Source organism: Schistocerca cancellata, chromosome 9 (genome assembly GCF_023864275.1).
Source record: "Schistocerca cancellata isolate TAMUIC-IGC-003103 chromosome 9, iqSchCanc2.1, whole genome shotgun sequence".
Classification (NCBI taxonomy): domain Eukaryota; kingdom Metazoa; phylum Arthropoda; class Insecta; order Orthoptera; family Acrididae; genus Schistocerca; species Schistocerca cancellata.
Window position 1 is genome coordinate 367086859 of NC_064634.1, and position 18020 is coordinate 367104878.

The following is an 18020-nucleotide window of genomic DNA, read 5'->3' on the forward strand; positions in this document are numbered from 1 at the left end:
CTCATATCTGTGGTTATATGATGTTTTCGTTTCATTTTTTAGCGTCATAAATAATACAGTTTACTTTAGTTCCTAAGTCTATATGGTTACAGAATATTAATAGCAACCCCTCTCACAGAAACAATGGTTTTAATACTAGCATAGTGCCTATTGTGTATCAATTTAACAATTATTTATTGTAAAATTGAAATGTGTTACGTTCAGAATAGATTCGTCTGGTGTACAGTGCAATCATATAATGTAGTACGTCATCTTATGTTTAACGTACTGAATAGTCTAATAATAATGCACTCTTCAGAGAACACTGAGGTTACGAATTCCATGACTGCTTATGTTGTAAGCTCTTATTATTCCTTGGTTCAAGAATGCAAAATTGTCATGCTTTGCGCATGCTGGGAGCATTAGTGTTAAGAAATAGTGTGTGTACAAGTACTAAGGATACCAATACTGTATGAGCTACAAATTCCTTGACTCTTATTGTTTCTTGCCACTACAGTGTAATTACTGAATCATGCAAGGCAAGATAGCCCACATCCTAATTTTAGGTAAGGAGCTCAATACATTGTGAGTAGTCCAAACCCTTTGAAAGGAATCAGAAGGGTGAACTATTGTACAGTGTTTCTCATTTAGCTATATGTCACTAGTGAAACCCGTTCTTAGTTGAAGAGGACCCAGTTTATCACTTACGTTCTTCTTGGGACATAATAACAAAAAGTGTGTGAATTTTAGCAAGTACTTCAGGTGTGCTTCTCTTCCTAAAGATCAGTTTGATTAATGTGAGATTTTTTTACATGGACAAAGAAATGTATCCAACTTTATGATCCATAGAAATGAAAGAGTATTTCACACAGTAGAGAAAAATGTCATTAAGACTGAAATAATGATAGCTATAGCAACATTTTTGTATGTGCATAAACCAGAACTTCTAAATACACTTGGTATCTGCTTAACATTCATCGCACAAAACAATGAGGCAGACATTTTTGAGTAGTGTATTAACAGTAATTTTAATGTATCGTATATGAATTCATAACGAAAAACTTCACCTGCCATGGTGTCAAAGAAGACACCGAATACAGGATGGAAAATCACTTGGAAAGCTCTCCAGAGCAATTTTTCCATAAGTGTGGTTCTCCATACAAGCATTCCAAACTAAATTTACCTTAATATGTGTAATTGTATCAATTCAAAGACTATTTGAAGAAATCGGCACGCATTTATTCACTGTGCCAAATGTATTGTCACTGCCCGGAAATGTGTATATAGTCGTTGCCTATTCAGTATTTTGTCCTGTAATTGACATTATAATTGGAAATTCAAATAATTGTTGTTTATTTGTAAGATTTGTTAGAGAATGTGTTATGTGTAGATTTATTTTATTGTCTGTATTTGTACAGTGCCTTGTTCCTTTAATAAACACCAATGAAGTGTTCTTCTTGTTAATAAATAGAAAGCATAAAAATGTGGTACTTTGAATAAATGAATTCGAATGTAATGCAGACACATGATATCAAAGCACACATATTCTAAGAAAAACATGGAACATAAAGGGACAAGAAATGGAAGGAGACAGACAGGAACAACATGGTAGCCAAATATTGGGGTACTGTAAGAGATGATTATAGTTCCTATTCCTTATGATTAATCCCTCATATCTTTGAAAATCTAAGACTAAATGTCGAAAATTCATCGTAGTTGGCTATGGTAAAATCTTCTCATAGTGTCTGCAATTAATATACTGTGAGTAGGGTGTTGCACTTGATTTTTTTAAATTTTGCAATGTTCTACAGCATTATGGTACAAAAAGATGCTCCACCTCAGAAAAAAAGACACAAAACAGTTAAAACATGGAAAAATACAAGAAAAATTATGTGTGTGCAAGCATGTTTATACAGTGCTTCACATGATATGAAAGAATGAGGGCTTTATTTCCTTATTTCAAGGATGCCAATGGGCAAGAAAAGTTTGCACAGTGGCAACATCTGTAGCAGAGAGTGCTGCATTGTGTTTCATTATGTGGGAAACATGGCAACTGTCGAAATACAAGGAGTTTTGCCTAACTTCTTTGAATGGACTGGAGCACATGAGTAACTATGTAAGAATTAGTTATTATGATCAAAAAAATGGCTCTGAGCACTATGGGACTCAACTGCTGAGGTCATTAGTCCCCTAGAACTTAGAACTAGTTAAACCTAACTAACCTAAGGACATCACACACATCCATGCCCGAGGCAGGATTCGAACCTGCGACCATAGCGGTCTCGCAGTTCCAGACTGCAGCGCCAGAACCGCGCGGCCACTTCGGCCAGCTATTATGATCATTTGTAGTCTATTGTATGTAGAAACTGATTATATATACTTTGTCTTTCTTCTCCCCCATATTGTTATGAATGACCCTGAAAAGAGTCCATCAGTTCATAACAGCTAAACTAGTATACGTTATTTAAAACAGTAAACCCAACATGTGTCATAATGTTGGTTTAAAGACTGCTGTACTTTATTACAGTCCTGTTCATGGTGGTATCCTCTTACTTTTCTTTGAAATGACCTATCAGTCCAGTTACATTGTAGTCATAGACTACAATATTAACTCTGAATTACAGTGCAGCTCGATATTTTCTACATCTTAAAACAAGAGGTAATATAAATCCTAATGCCTAATATAAATCCTAATACCTTACCACTGAGACATGGTGCCACCCAAGAAATTTATGGAAAGCTAATCTTCCCTTTGATCTCAATTCCTTGCAGTATTTTTTATTATGGAAATCTCTGTGAACATGAAATAAATTGAGTTTGGAATCTAGTAATTTGCTCAATTATTCTAAAAAGAAATGTAAAATTTCTTTTTCTTCATTGAAAAAAGGAAAGTACACAAATATCTGGTACATCTCAGAGAGTTTTCAGTGGATAGAAGATACATGGCCATCAGTTGTTATATGTGGGCCTCTGAATGTTTTTCCATATAATGATATATACATAAAAATTGAGCATGATAATTTTTACTTATAACCATTAACATTATTTTATATTTCAGTTATTGAGATTTATGTTTCCAGGATCACTCATATTTATGCAGAAATTTCTAAGACATGTATGGGCACTAACATAAATACAGCCATTAGTACCAGTCCCACATAAGTGAGTATGGTGCCCATATGATATATTATGCATATAGACATAAAACTGTAGAAACATCATGACAGTAACATAGTTTTGTATGATATAATTGTGTGGGTTTCTGCAGCTGGACTCGACTGACGTGAAAGTTTCCTGGGCATGGCGTCGAATCATGTTGTAAAACACTGTCACTGAACAAAACCAATGTTTTGACCACAGTTAAACAAGACCCAGAGGATGGTCATTGCAGCTATGGTGAAATATCAGTTTTATATACTGACTCTTGGAGACATAATTTACAATATGATGTGGGATCACATCTAGAAAACTTTTGTGTTTTGGTCCCATGGACTTCGCCAGAAGGTGTTACTTAGCTGTCTAGAGCAGGGTCTTCTAAATACTGGATCAAGACGGCTACATATCAAATGTTGAATCTCAGCAGGAATCAGGTAACACGTTTTCTTCAAATATTGAAAAAGCAAAGCATAATGTAATTCTTTATTGTTTTTTAACACAAACACAACATTCAATGAAAACCTCAGGTACACCTTATTACTCTTTAGTACACTTAGTGAGACTATGAACTCTGTCTTTTAAATTCAAAATATTCTCAAACTGTGATTCTAACTTAGTATGTTGCATAAGTAAAATATCTCTTAAATGTTTTTTATTTGGATTTTTTAAATTTCAGCAAAGAAAATGTTTGTTGACACATGTAGGTAGTGCCAAATATAGATAATATACCATGTGTGAAGACTTCGATCGTAGAGTACTTTTCTTATAAACTGAACAGCGCTTCCTTCTTTGAACTTGTTCTAAACGCTGTCCTCAGCCAGTAGATCGATGATTTACTTCAACTTCATAGGAAAAGGGGTTCTAGAACATTTAAATCACCTTGGATTGGGTATTTAAATCTGAGAAACGTCCTCAGATTACCCAGAGATTTCACTGCAAGTAAGAATGGAAAACCTTAACCTTATTGACACTTCAACAATTGGCAACTGGTGACGTGTGATAAATTTCTTGTCTGACGCTGCGTTCAAAACGTATCAATTTCTGTCTCAAATCTTTCACGTGCATGAAATGGTCACAAATAATATTGACCTCCCTTGAATGGCCGGCCGGAGTGGCCGAGCGGTTCTAGGCACTTCAGTCTGGAACCGCGCTGCTGCTACAGTCACAGGTTCGAATCCTGTCTCGGGCATGGATGTGTGTGATGTCCTTAGGTTAGTTATGTTTAAGTAATTCTAAGTTCTAGGGGACTGATGACCTCAGATGTTAAGTCTCATAGTGCTCAGAGCCATTTGAACCCCCTTGAATGCTTTTATTCAGTTCATTTAGGTGAAGAGTAATATCAGCTCGGAAAGGTACTTTCAATTGACATTCTTTGTGTGAGCAGACTTCCAAAAGATGGTTTCCTTCATTCAAAAATATTTCAATAATTGTTGTCAAAGAAAAGCAGCTCAGGAGAGTTTTACCACAAGTTAACCACCTTATTCTTATATGTTGTGAGAGATTACTTGACAAAAAATATATCTATTTCAGGAAAGAGTTGAAATGATGGTTTCTGAGCCCATGACACACAATGAAATTGACAACAGAAATTACAGACCTCTTCACAAAGGTCATAGCCACTGGTTTTGCAAATAGTGCTTGCTAATGAAGAACGCAGTGTACTGTTAAAGGTCTGGTAACACCACTGGCTTTACATTATGAGTTTACATATATTATCATCCCCCCTCCCCCCCTCCATGTGCTGCAACATAATTCCGCAAGCAAGAACTAAGACTGCGATTCTCATTTAAAAACTATATCCATTGAAACGCAGCCTCACCTGTTCTTGTGTAATGCAAGGAATGTAGGGTGAAATTGCTATGTACTCTTAACTCTATCTCAAATGTCCGATTCATTTGGCACAGTTGTACAAACTTTTTTGTATTGGCCTCATTTCCAAATATCCTTCGTATATCCATTGGTTACATTCTTTCATGAATAAGTCGCTCCATTTTCCTATTTCCTGATTTCCAGGTCAGTGAGCATATTCCTAAAATTACTGACAATACATCATTCAAGGTCATAGAACGGGTACGCATTAGTCTTAGTAGCTCTCCTCGTTGAACACTTTTGGCTTTACAAACTGCAATTTATTATCTCAAACAGTCGGACCTTATCCTAAGATGACTCAACTATAGACTTGTGATACGAAACATACGAATGTTGACAAGAATGTATGTGTTGGCGGAAGGGGAACGATTTACGAGACTGCTACACGTATAAAATGACCTTGATAAAGGTCACCAACCTTGTTTTAACCCTCTAGAAGGGATTAATATAGCCAGTGTTCCAAAATCAATTATTAATCACCCATAGCTTTCTAGCTGTATTCAGGATGATTATGAAATCCAACCACTCACCTGGAAAACGTACACCGCTGAAATAGTTGATGTACTGCCTGCAGCTTGTTCCTTGCAAGCTATGCCGACTAACATCCACGCAAAGAAATAGTGATAAGAGTAAAAAGTCAATAGGTCAAGGTCTCACACAACACCGTATTTCTGATTTCCACAGGAACAAATGTTTATACTTCAAGCAGACCTCGTGACTACCGTTTCTACATCTACATCTACATCGATATCTGCAAATCACATTTAAGTGCCTGGCAGAGGGTTCATCGAACCACCTTCACAATTCTCTGTTATTCCAATCTCGTACAGTGCGCGGAAAGAATGAACACCTATATCTTTCCATACGAGCTCTGATTTCCCTTATTTTATCTTGGTGATCGTTCCTCCTTATGTAAGTCGGTGTCAACAAAATATTTTCACATTCGGAGGAGAAAGTTGGTGACTGGAACTTCGTGAGAAGATTCCGTCGCAACGAAAAACGCCTTTCTTTTAATGATTTCCAGCCCAAATCCTGTATCATTTCTGTGACACTATCTCCCATATTTCGCGATAATACAAAACGTGCTGCCTTTCTTTGAACTTTTTCGATGTACTCCGTCAGTCCTATCCGGTAAGGATCCCACACCGCGGAGCAGTATTCTAAAAGACGACGGACAAGCGTAGTGTAGGCAGTCTCCTTAGTAGGTCTGTTACATTTTCTAAGTGTCCTGCCAATTAAACGCAGTCTTTGGTTAGCCCCACAACACTTTCTATGTGTTCTTTCCAATTTATGTTGTCTGTAATTCTAATACCTAGGTACTTAGTTGAATTTACGGCTTTTAGATTAGACTAATTTATCGTGTAACAGAAGTTTAACGAGTTCCTTTTAGCATTCATGTGGATGACCTCACACTTTCGTTATTTAAGGCCAACTGCCACTTTTCGCACCATTCGGATATTTCTTCTTAATCGTTTTGCAGTTTGTTTTGATGTTCTGCTGACTTTATTAGTCGATAAACGACAGCGTCATCTGCAAACAACCGAAGACGGCTGCTCAGATTGTCTCCCAAATCGTTTATATAGATAAGGAACAGCAAAGGGCCAATAACACTGCCTTGGGGAACGCCAGAAATCACTTCTGTTTTACTCGATGACTTTCCGTCAGTTACTACGAACGGTGACCTCTCTGACAGGAAATCACAGATCCAGTCACATAACTGAGACGATATTCCATAAGCATGCAATTTCACTACGAGCCGCTTGTGTGGTACAGTGTCAAAAACCTTCCGGAAATCCAGAAATACGGAATCGATCTGAACTCCCTTGTCAATAGCACTCTGTACTTCATGTGAATAAAGAGCTAGTTGTGTTTCACAAGAACGATGTTTTCTAAACCCATGTTGACTGTGTGTCAATAGACCCTTTTCTTCGATGTAATTTATTATGTTCGAACGCAATATATGTTCTAAAATCCTGCTGCATATCGCCGTTAACGATACGGGCCTGTAATTTAGTGGATTACTCCTACTACCTTTCTTGAATATTGGTGTGACCTGTGCAACTTTCCAGTCTTTGGGTAGGGATCTTCCATCGAGCGAACAGTTGTGTATGATTGTTACGTATGGAGCTAATGCATCAGCATACTGCGAAAGGAACCTAACTGGTATACAGTGTGGACCAGAAGACTTGCTTTTATAAAGTTATTTAAATTGCTTCACTACTCCGAGGATATTTACTTCTACATTACTCACGTTGGCAGCTGTTCTCGATTCGAATTCTGGAGTGTTTACTTCGTCTTCTTTTGTGAAGGCATTTTGGAAGGCTGTGTTTAGTAACTCTGCTTTGGCAGCACTGTCTTCGATAGTATCTCCATTGCTATCGTGCAGAGAAGGCATTGATTGTTTCTTGCCGCTAACATACTTCACATACGACCAGTATCTCTTTGGATTTTCTGTCCCTCCAGTTGTTTTACTAAACAACATATCGAACTAGGTAATGGTCCATCCCATGATACGAGATCTGTATCCAACGAGTACGTGCAGGATAACAAAACCGCAATACTCTGTCAGAGAACTGGAAAACGACCTATTAGATGTCTACTATCGCACACGAGTCCGCACTATTCTCGTAGGTCTTTTGTAGCTCGATGAAACTTGAACCACATATAGAAAGGACTGTTACAGTACAGTACAGGGAGTAACTGAAAAAAATACACAGTGAAACGAACAGAAAGGACACTTCTTCAAACAATTACACTGAAGTCAACGCGATTTCCGATGGTCTGGACATTGGAAAAGGAGGAACACGGTGTTTAATAGGATTTGTGACCATGGACAGAGCTGCAATCCCTGCAACGTGCTTCCATGCTCGCAGTAAGGTTGGTAACGAATTCTTATGGTAGGGCGTCCCATACCTTCATCATTGCGGGTGACAGCTACTGGTTGCATATGCACTTGGTACAGAATGCCTTTACAAGCCATTACACACTTGCTCGAAGGTATTTAAGCCGGCGGAACTGGTAGGCCAAGTCTTTTGCTGAATACACTCTGTTTCTAAGAGGTCCTCCACCTATCCTGTTCGATGCGGTCGTGCATTGTCATCAATACAAGTCACGTCAGTGCCGAAGACAACCCTGAATAGACGAAAATGGTGAAGAGCACAGTCTCACAATACCGTTGTAACGGAACTCACATGCTGTCAAATAATCAGTCATATTAAGGTTTTGAGATGTGGAATGCAACAGCAGTCTCTACAGTGGAAGGACGAGGCTGGAGGCCGTTGCAGGTATTTTCACTGCCAGTCGTGCGTGCTGATGAGAGAGAAGTCAGTGGCGGGTTTTTCCCAGAAAGGGGAAGCGGTCGGCCAGGAATCAGCACAGTCTAAAGTCTAGGTGACGTGCACAGTGGAGTCTTTTGCTGCATGATGGAAAATGACAACCTTTAAACACTTCTTAATTCTGTAATAGTTCGGTGTTTCATCATAGTGGAAATCCAATCATATGAGCACACTCACAGTACAGAGATACACCTATTGAGACAATAATATTATAAATGTCATGAAAACTACAGGAGTTAGGTGATCATAATAAACAAATATTCTTATATTAATAAGCGAAAATTAATAGTTGTTGAACTCTTCAAGCGATCCGTAAAAAAGAAAGAGATAGTGGATAATAGCTTACGACTCTAGCTATCATCCTTGAAAGCCACCTGTTTGTACATATTTCATTTATGGAGCTACTACGTTTTTATTTCTTCTTTATCGTGTAAATTTTTGATATCATAGGATTCTCCACAGTCACACAGCAAGTGAAAGCGCGATATTAAAATTCTTTATGACTTGAAATCGGTAAATCATCTGTTAGATTCGACAATATCAATAGACTGAGTTTGAAAAGCCGCATCATCACTACCCAAGTTCCGCCCATATAGAATCGCCGCAAATGTTATTATTGTCTGAGATTTGTATTCGAATTCAGTCTCTATGTACACTGAAAATGTTTCTCTCAACCAGTATATGGATTTGATTTCAATCCCTAGATACAACAAAATGGACTTTCCACTGCCATGGCTATGAATACAGTCCCTTTTGTAATCGCAAATCACATTTAATTAGCATCCAAAGCATTGTAACCAGTTTTGCGTGGAGGTTCTGTGCTAAAGTTTTTGCATCATTTGTGTGCGTAAGTGCGTGAGGCAGACATTATGTGTGGAGAGTTGGGAGTGGAGCAGATTTCAAGAAAGAAGAAGACCGCTATGCAAAGGTACGAGACTTTGGCAATCAAAAGTGGAGAGTCATATGGCACCGCGGACTGTGGGTTTGGCTACAGCATCGCGGGGGCTATGCCAGCAACTCCGAGAAGATCGGTGACAGCAGAATGGAGTGAGCCAACATGACTGACAATTTAAGAACTGATGCCGAAAGTGGGAATTTACGTGAAACTGCAGACCATCAGAGATGGAGACCTGTGTGATTGAACAGTCACTGAGTATATGTGGATTGGAGAATGCTGTAAAACTGGAAATGGAAATAATTTTTCAGATCAGACGGAAATGTTACCGCGAGCTATCTGAAGTAGAAACTCTGAACAGAAATTCTAGAATAGAAAGCGTAAAATCTGAGGTAAATTCAAACATAGAAAAGGAAAATTCTGAATTAAATACAAACATCTAAGGCGTAAAATTAGAGAAAAAAATTAACCTGAAACAGTGGCTATGACGGTCAAGAAGTTGGAATATAAGAACAGAAATAGCAAAATTTGAGTTGAGGTTGGCCTTGTAAGCAATAACGCCGACGAAGCTGAAAAATCAATGGGAATAAAGGTCGAAAAGATACAGAATGAAATGCCATGGAATTTAAACATCGACAGGGGAATAGGAAACAAAATATTAATACAACATTTATCATGAACGGAATCAAAATAAAAATTTTCATAGAAATAATAATGACAATAATTATCAGAGGAATAGTAATCATGATGAAAATTTTCTAAATTCTGACAGGGATCGACGGTTTGAGGGTCTGGCGAATCACAGCCCACAAAACCGACACAGAAAGGCGGAAAACTGAATTTTCCCATGTCTCAGTTCCGAAGGTGGCAAAATAAACCACCGTGTACAGGACAAGATACGTAACAAATCCAATAATATATGGGAACCTGTAAACATGGCTCATATAATGAAGATGGTTAAAAGTCTGAATAAAATATGCAACGGTGTGAAACAACACGAAACGAAGAGAGAACGCTTACATGTGCTAATGGGTTGAGGAAAGATGAAATAGGTACAAAAGAAGCGTATGGTGATTTATTTGGTGGAGATAAAGAAGTTGAAGGATTGTCTGTAGTTAAGACGTACCCATAAACGTGGAGGGAGAGAAGGAATACGTGGAGATGGTCCAGAGAGAAAATCGTGAGTTCAAAAGAGAGGCAGGCGTGAATTCTAACCTGGTGGAGGCTTAGTGTACAGAGGATTTTAATGGAATTCTATGCAGTAGCAACAATGTTAATGACTTGGGGTGATATGTGAACTGCCTGATGGTGTTTTTTTAATATCCTACTATGTGCGCTGCCGCACCCTGTATATATAGTGCTGCTTTTAGTTATTATCTCTGTTAGCAAAACAAAGAAAAGTGTTGTAATTAAAGAATACTAGTGAAATTTTCGACAATTTTTTTATTTTCTAAATCGGTTTGTTCATATAAAACAATGTTAAAATGTTTCGTTACATATGTGAAAATTTCTGTTTCTTCCAATATATTTAGTATTCTGCCTTTTTTCTGCAACGTGTAGGACTCATAGCCATTGTGTCATATCAGTGGTTCTATGGTTTTCTTTTTTAAGTGTGTACTAAATGAAAATAGGTCCATACCAGTGAGTTTCAGATTCTCTTTAATCTTGTTTTGAAATTTCTTGCTGTTTGTCCTAAGGAGATTTTCTCACAGTTATCGCATTTTAATTAACACAGACCCGAAAGCACAAATTTACAGAACTGATCCACGTTATGAGATATTTCTGGTTATAATGTTTTGCGTGTTCTGAAGATTATTTTTTGACTGGTTTTCTAAAGAGCATTTTTGATGTTTGAAATTTTTCCTCAGCGTGGTTTGATACTGAACTGTCTATTTTTGCTATAATTTGTCCATAATGAGGTAATGTTGTCTTTTATTTACGTTTATGTGCAGTTTTCTAATGGTGGTGCTGTAACCATTGTCCCCAAAAGAGCACGTAAATAAAATCTTACAATTTTTCAGCCAAAACATTACTCACATGGAAAACACCCAGCAAATCGATTTCGAGCTCTAATTAAGAAAGACCAAAATAAAAAAAAAAAGAGAAAAACCTTATTGCACCATGATGAACTGATCTGCACATCTCTGTGAGATCAACAGTTAATAATATGAGCAGTCCAGCATTACGACATAGCACAAAATTAAATTACATTATGACTCATAATTATGATATTATAATCAGTTCATAGTAAAGAACTCAAGTGACCTGCAACAACAAATTAAAACTGTTCACGTCACAGAGAATGCAAAACTTATTTTTTTACATACAAATAACACATGCATTAATGTAGCAGTTAATGAAAGTACTGAAATTGTAGAACATAATGTACGCACACATGGTAAAATGTTATTTAATCGAAACAGAAGAATTTATCACTTCATTAAAACTGACACTCTTGCATAATTATTGAGTTCATTAACTAAATACAAATGCGAGAAAATGTTTTAGCAGTGGGAAATTGCCTTGATAGTACTCTACCTAACTTTTCTTCACCACATCGAGAGCAAATTTTCTACAAACCATCCAAACAGACTAACAAAATACAGTAATACTGCAGATATGTAGATGACAAATTAATTTTATATCGAGAAACAGAACAAGAAATAGATATTTTCCAGTTATAATGGAACAGCACATATAAAAATATCACATTTATAATCGAACGTGAATAAGATTATAAAATAAATTTTCTACATCTTGAAATCACAAGAAATGGACCAATGCAAAAAGTCAATGTTTAATAAAAACAGAGAACCACAGCCTATGTAATACACAATAGTTCTTATCACCTGAAAGCACGTCAAGAAACATATTATGGAACCTGCAAAAGAGACTAATGATGTATCCGTTGACTAATATGAATTAAAAATACTAAAAAGAATAGCAAAAATTAATGTTTACAGCCCCGCATTAGTGGACAAAATTTATACCAGAGGAATACACAGAAACGAAAATAAAAGACTACGTTAACAAGAGCAAATTATAATACAAATTAGCAAGTCGGTATAGTACTAGAAAGGAAAAAAAGATAAAATCAGAATTGCACTTCAAAAAATCTACCTAAAAACAGGTTTCAAAACACACTACGATCAGAAATCTGTCGTAACATAGAACAAGTCCATAAATTTGCAAGTTAAGGTGCATAAATCTTGAAGTCAGTTTACTGTGAGAAAAAATCCATAGGACAATTTCGACGAAATTTCAAATTAAGATTTAAAGAACATCTGAACCTGACTGGCACGAACTTATCTTCATTTAGTGAACACCGAAAAGAACAGAACCACAGAGCCACTGACGTGACGCAGTGTCTATCAGTCCTACATATTGTGGATAAAGACAATATGCTAAATATTTTGGGAGCAAAAGAAATTTTGTCATATGTAACGAAACATCCTGACATTGTTTTAAATGAACAGACTGAGTTAACAAAAAAGAAGAAAATCGTCGAAATGTAGCAAGGGAAAAACGACTGGCATGAGATCCAATTTCTCGTATCTTCTCTTCGCGATTCTTATGCGAAATGTATGTTGGCGGCAGTATCATCGTTTGGCAGCCAGCTTCAGATGCCAGTTCTCTGAATTTTCTGCACAGTGTTTCTCGAAAAGAACGCCGCCTCCCCTCCAGGGATCCCATCCATTTGAGTTCCCAAAGTATCACCGCGACACTTAAGTGTTGTTCGAACCTACTAGTAACAAATCTAGCTGCCCACCTTTGAATTTCTTCAAAGTCTCTCTTCAATACGACCTGGTGTGCTTTCCAAACACTCGAGCAGTACTCAAGAATAGGTTGTACCAGCGTCCTATATGGGGTCTCCTTCACAGGGCCGGCCGGTGTGGCCGTGCGGTTCTAGGCGCTTCGGTCTGGAACCGCGTGACCGCTACGGTCGATGGTTCGAATCCTGCCTCGGGCATGGATGTGTGTGATATCGTTAGGTTAGTTAGGTTTAATTAAAGTTCTAGGCAACTGATGACCTCAGAAGTTAAGTCGCATAGCGCTCAGAGCCATTTGAACCATTTTGAACCTTCACAGGCGAACCACTTTTTCCTAAAATTCTTCCAGTAAACCACTTTTTCCTAAAATCCTCCCAGTAAACCGAAGTCGACCGTTCGTCTTCTCTACCACAGTTCTCACATGCTCATTCCATTTCATATCGCTTTGAAGTGATACGCCCAGATATTTAAACAATTTGATTGTGTTCGAACATTACAGGTTTATTCTTCCTACTCATTCGCATACCTTACGTTTTTTCACATTTAGGGCTAGTTGGCATTCATCACACCAACTGGAAATTTCGTCTAACTCGTCTTGTATCTTCCTACAGGCACTCAAATTTGACACCTTACCGCACACCACAGCATCATCAGCAAACAACTACACTGCTGCCGACGCTGTTCGCCAAATCATTTACTCATACAGAAAACAACAGCGGTCCTATCACACTTCACACTTCCCTGTAGCACTCATGACGAGACTCTCGTCTCTGATGAACACTCACCATCGAGGACAACATACTGGGTTCTATTATTCAAGAAGTCTTCGAGCCATTATATGCTCGTACCTTCGTTAACAGCCTGCAAAGGGACACCGTGTCAAATGATTTCTGGAAATCTAGAAATATGGATTCTGCCTGTTGTCCTTAATTCATTGTTCGCAGTATATCATGTGAGAAAAGGGGAAGCTGAGTTTCGTACGAGCGATGCTTCTCAAACCGTACTGATCCGAGGACGTCAGCTTCTCAGTCTGAAGAAAATTTATTATATTCGAACTGAGAATCCATTCAATGATCCTGCGGAAAAACCGATCTGAGGGATATTGGTCTGTAATTTGGTGAGTCAGTTCTTTTACCTTTTTTTATACACTGGAGACACCTGCGCTTTTTTCTAGTAGCCTGGGACTTTGCGCTGGGCAGGAGATTCACGATAAATGCAGGCTAGGCAAGAGGACAATGGCATAGAGTACTCTTTGTAAAACCGAATTGTGATTCCGTCCGGACCTGGTAAATTACTTCCTTTCAAATCTTTCAGTTATTTCTCTACGACAAGTATGCTTATAACTAGTCGATCTTACGGGAGTCTGCCGATGGGCAAATGACAGTACGTTTGTACGATTCTCCTGTGTGAACGATGTGTTGAATGTGAAATTTAAACTTCGGCTTTCGTTTTGCTATCTTCAGCTGCCACACTAGACAAACAGGGATTGAACGAAGCCTTATATCTACTTGGCAATATATATAGGTGTAGAATTTTGTCGGGTTCGCTTTAAAATCTTTTGCTAAGGAGTGACGGTGGAAGCTGTTGCACGCTTCGCACATAGATCTTTCCACAGACGCACAAATCTCTGCTAAACTTCGCTTGTCGTCATTTGTGCGATCCCTTTTGAACAGAGAATGCAACAGTCTCTGCTTCCTCAGCATCCTCCGAATTTCGTTACTAAACAGTGGTGGGTCTCTTCCATCCTTGATCCATTTGCTAGGGCCATAACTCTCCAGACCACGATCTGCTTGAACTTTGCCCAAAATTTCTCTGCATCCATCTTACTGGAATGTGAATTCACTGTCTAAAGCAATCAACTGTTTATCTGCTCTGCCTAGCAGGAACACTCTCCTAGCTTTCTTTACTGATTTATTAATTATAGTTGCTATAAGGACATCATGATCATTAATACCCGTTTCTATACTAACTTTGTCGATAAGGTCCGGCTTCTTTGTAGCTACAAGCTCTAAGATATTTCCATTTCGTGTGGGCCGCCGAGCTAGTTGCTTAAGACACAAAAAGTGTTCAAAAGTGAAATGTCCCCTTAGAACAATTTATACATGACTGTGCTTAAACTGACACACAATATTTTTAGCGCAACGCAATCTGACTATCAAAGATCCCTGCAAAAGAATGGCCCTGACTAACATTAAACTATACCTTTCACAAATAACTTACCTCACAAAAATCTTCATTACTCGAACTACTGCAATACAGCGAGCGCCACTATTGCCAGCTAAATAAAAGATTCAAACTACAGAAGGCACTAACTACTGATAGGGATAGTTAGCAAATGAAAGATATTAATAGAGAACAAACAATGTATTTACCTTAATAGTCATTATATATATATATATATAGCAGTTCATGACAAATTACAAAACTCCGCCATCTCTCTCCCCACATCCACCACTGCTGGCGGCTCACCTCCAACTGCGCAACGCTACGCGCTGTTCACATCCAGCTGCCGCTGCCAACACTACAATGGCAGACAACAATGCAAACTAGCCACAGACTGCACACAGCACAGCCAGTGATTTTCATATAGAGCGCTACGTGGCATTACCAATATAAAAATCTAAACAGCCTACTTACAAAAGTACTTCGTATGAGTGTCTGTCTATACCCCGTGCAATGAATCCATAGTCAAGACAGTCTATACTCGGTGAACTAAAGTCGCTTCCAACTCGTATTGCACGATTTGGGTATTTACACGCTACTGGTGAAATTTCACTGAATGACTCTAAAACTGTCACACCAGAATGAAATGATCAAGAAAAACATCTAACAATTTACTTTGTTTCTCCTACATCTGTTTTAGACGACCAGATGACTTCACTACCATACTCAACTTCGACCTCAATAGAGACAATATATTTGTCAACTGCAATGAACATTCCCCCTCTCATGGCCTCCAATCTATCTCTCAGATTCTACGTTCCGCCGGCCGCTGTGGCCGTGCGGTTATAGGCTTTTCAGTCTGGAACCGCGTGACCGCTACGGTCGCAGGTTAGAATCCTGCCTGGGGCATGGATGTGTGTGATGTCCTTAGGTTAGTTAGGTTTAAGTAGTTCTAAGTTCTAGGGGACTGATGACCACAGATGTTACGTCCCCTAGTGCTCAGAGATATATCCACGTTCCATGACTCACTATCCCAGAGCTTTCTACTTCGGATTTCAGCCAACTCTGGGCCCCAAGGATAATTTGAGAGCGGGAGAACTTTCCTGGAGGGCAGTAAAGTCGGGAAATTTTTTACGAATGCTTCGACAGTTTACTGATAGAATTATGATAGTCGAAGTGTCTGTTTTTTGAACGCCGTTTGACTTCCCTTGCTGCATAGCGATTGGCGAGTGTTCATAAGAGTACCGCGAACTACCGCCTAGCCTAAAAAAAACTCTCATGTGCACACTGGAAGTACTCTGCTACCTGTGTATCTCCTTCCTTTATGTAGTGCACCCCTGACCTATCAAGGGGAGTCATACAAAGCCCCAAGCGATAACGCAGGTCTTGAGCTCTGCAGCCAAGCCCGTCACAATGAAGATAGCAAAACGAAAGCCGAAGTTTACATTTCACATTCGTTGAGAGCCTCCACTTGACTCCAAGCCTGAGGCCCCGATCAACTCTGGGAACAGTCCTGCAAACTCCGAGCTCTGCTTGCACCCCGCGTGTAAGGCCAGCGTCTTCACCATCTCCGTCAGCGTCGGTACGAACTGATGATGACCTCTGAACCCATGTAACAGGTGTCATTGGTGCCGACATGAGTCACTACTTTCAGAATACTGCACCCTGCACGCTCGACAATCGCTGGCATGGCCACCTCCACATATCAGGTGAGGGCCCCCGGCAGACATACCGAATGCACATTGATTTCCTTTCCAGCTCTGTTCAAGGGGCTCCATAACGTGCCACCCATTGGAGCTTCCAATAATTAGTAAACCCTCCCCTCCGTGTGCCTGCTGTAGAAGCGGCCACTCGTCCACTCACAGAGCGAATGGGTGGGGCCAGGCGGCCAGTCTCCGCATTGGGCCTCCGCCTACAGCGAGGCGAACCTTTTACCAACCGCCACTCACCCTGCTGTGAGGGCGGATCCACTGCGTCGGGTGCATTAGGAGTTTTTTTATTAATTTAACCGTTCGCCAGGTGCCGGTATTTCAATTTGACGCTACTTTGTGGACCTGCAATCGATGAGGATGATAGGATGATGATGAGGACAGCACGACAACCAGTCCTTGGACGGAGAAAATTCCCCGACCCAGCCGGGAATCGAACCCGGGCCCAGACGATTGACAATCCGTCACGCTGACCATTCAGCTACCGGGGGCAGACATTAGGAGGTGCCTCGAAAGCAAAGCCAGTGGGCAAAAGAAGCGACAGCTGACTGGCTTCTTGCGACGCGGCAGATTCTCCGCCACCACAGCACCCCGAAGCAGAAGCCTGAAGCTGATTGACCGTAGCCAAAAGCGCATTCAGCTGTTTGCGAACTGCAGCCAGCTCCTCCTGCGTCCTGACACAGCATGGACACATCTTAACCACCCTAGCAATACTAGCTGAAAAAGTAAATTATAAAAGCAAACAGAATCCTAGGTATGCAACTTGCTACCCTCCGGATGTGTCACCAATGGAAGCTCATGGGTTAATGTGATATGTAGCTGGCTCTTCAGTGAGCAAATACTGCGCTACAGACTGAGTGAGTTTACACATGCAAGAACGCGAGATTACACCTCTTAAACGAATAAAAAACACGCATGAAATTTATAAACGTATCACGAGGAAAACGCAGAAAAAGATACATACTTAGCAAGCCGCTCTGTAATCGTATATCGGCTGAAAGTTGGAGCCTGACCGACTGGTACGGCTTCCTAAACGAATGGGCGGTCGCTTTCAAGAGAAAACAAATGAGCAACTGCTGAGCTACAGAGTGAATAAATTTACAGCTAAAAAAACTCGAGATTCAACCTCTTAAATAGAAAAAAC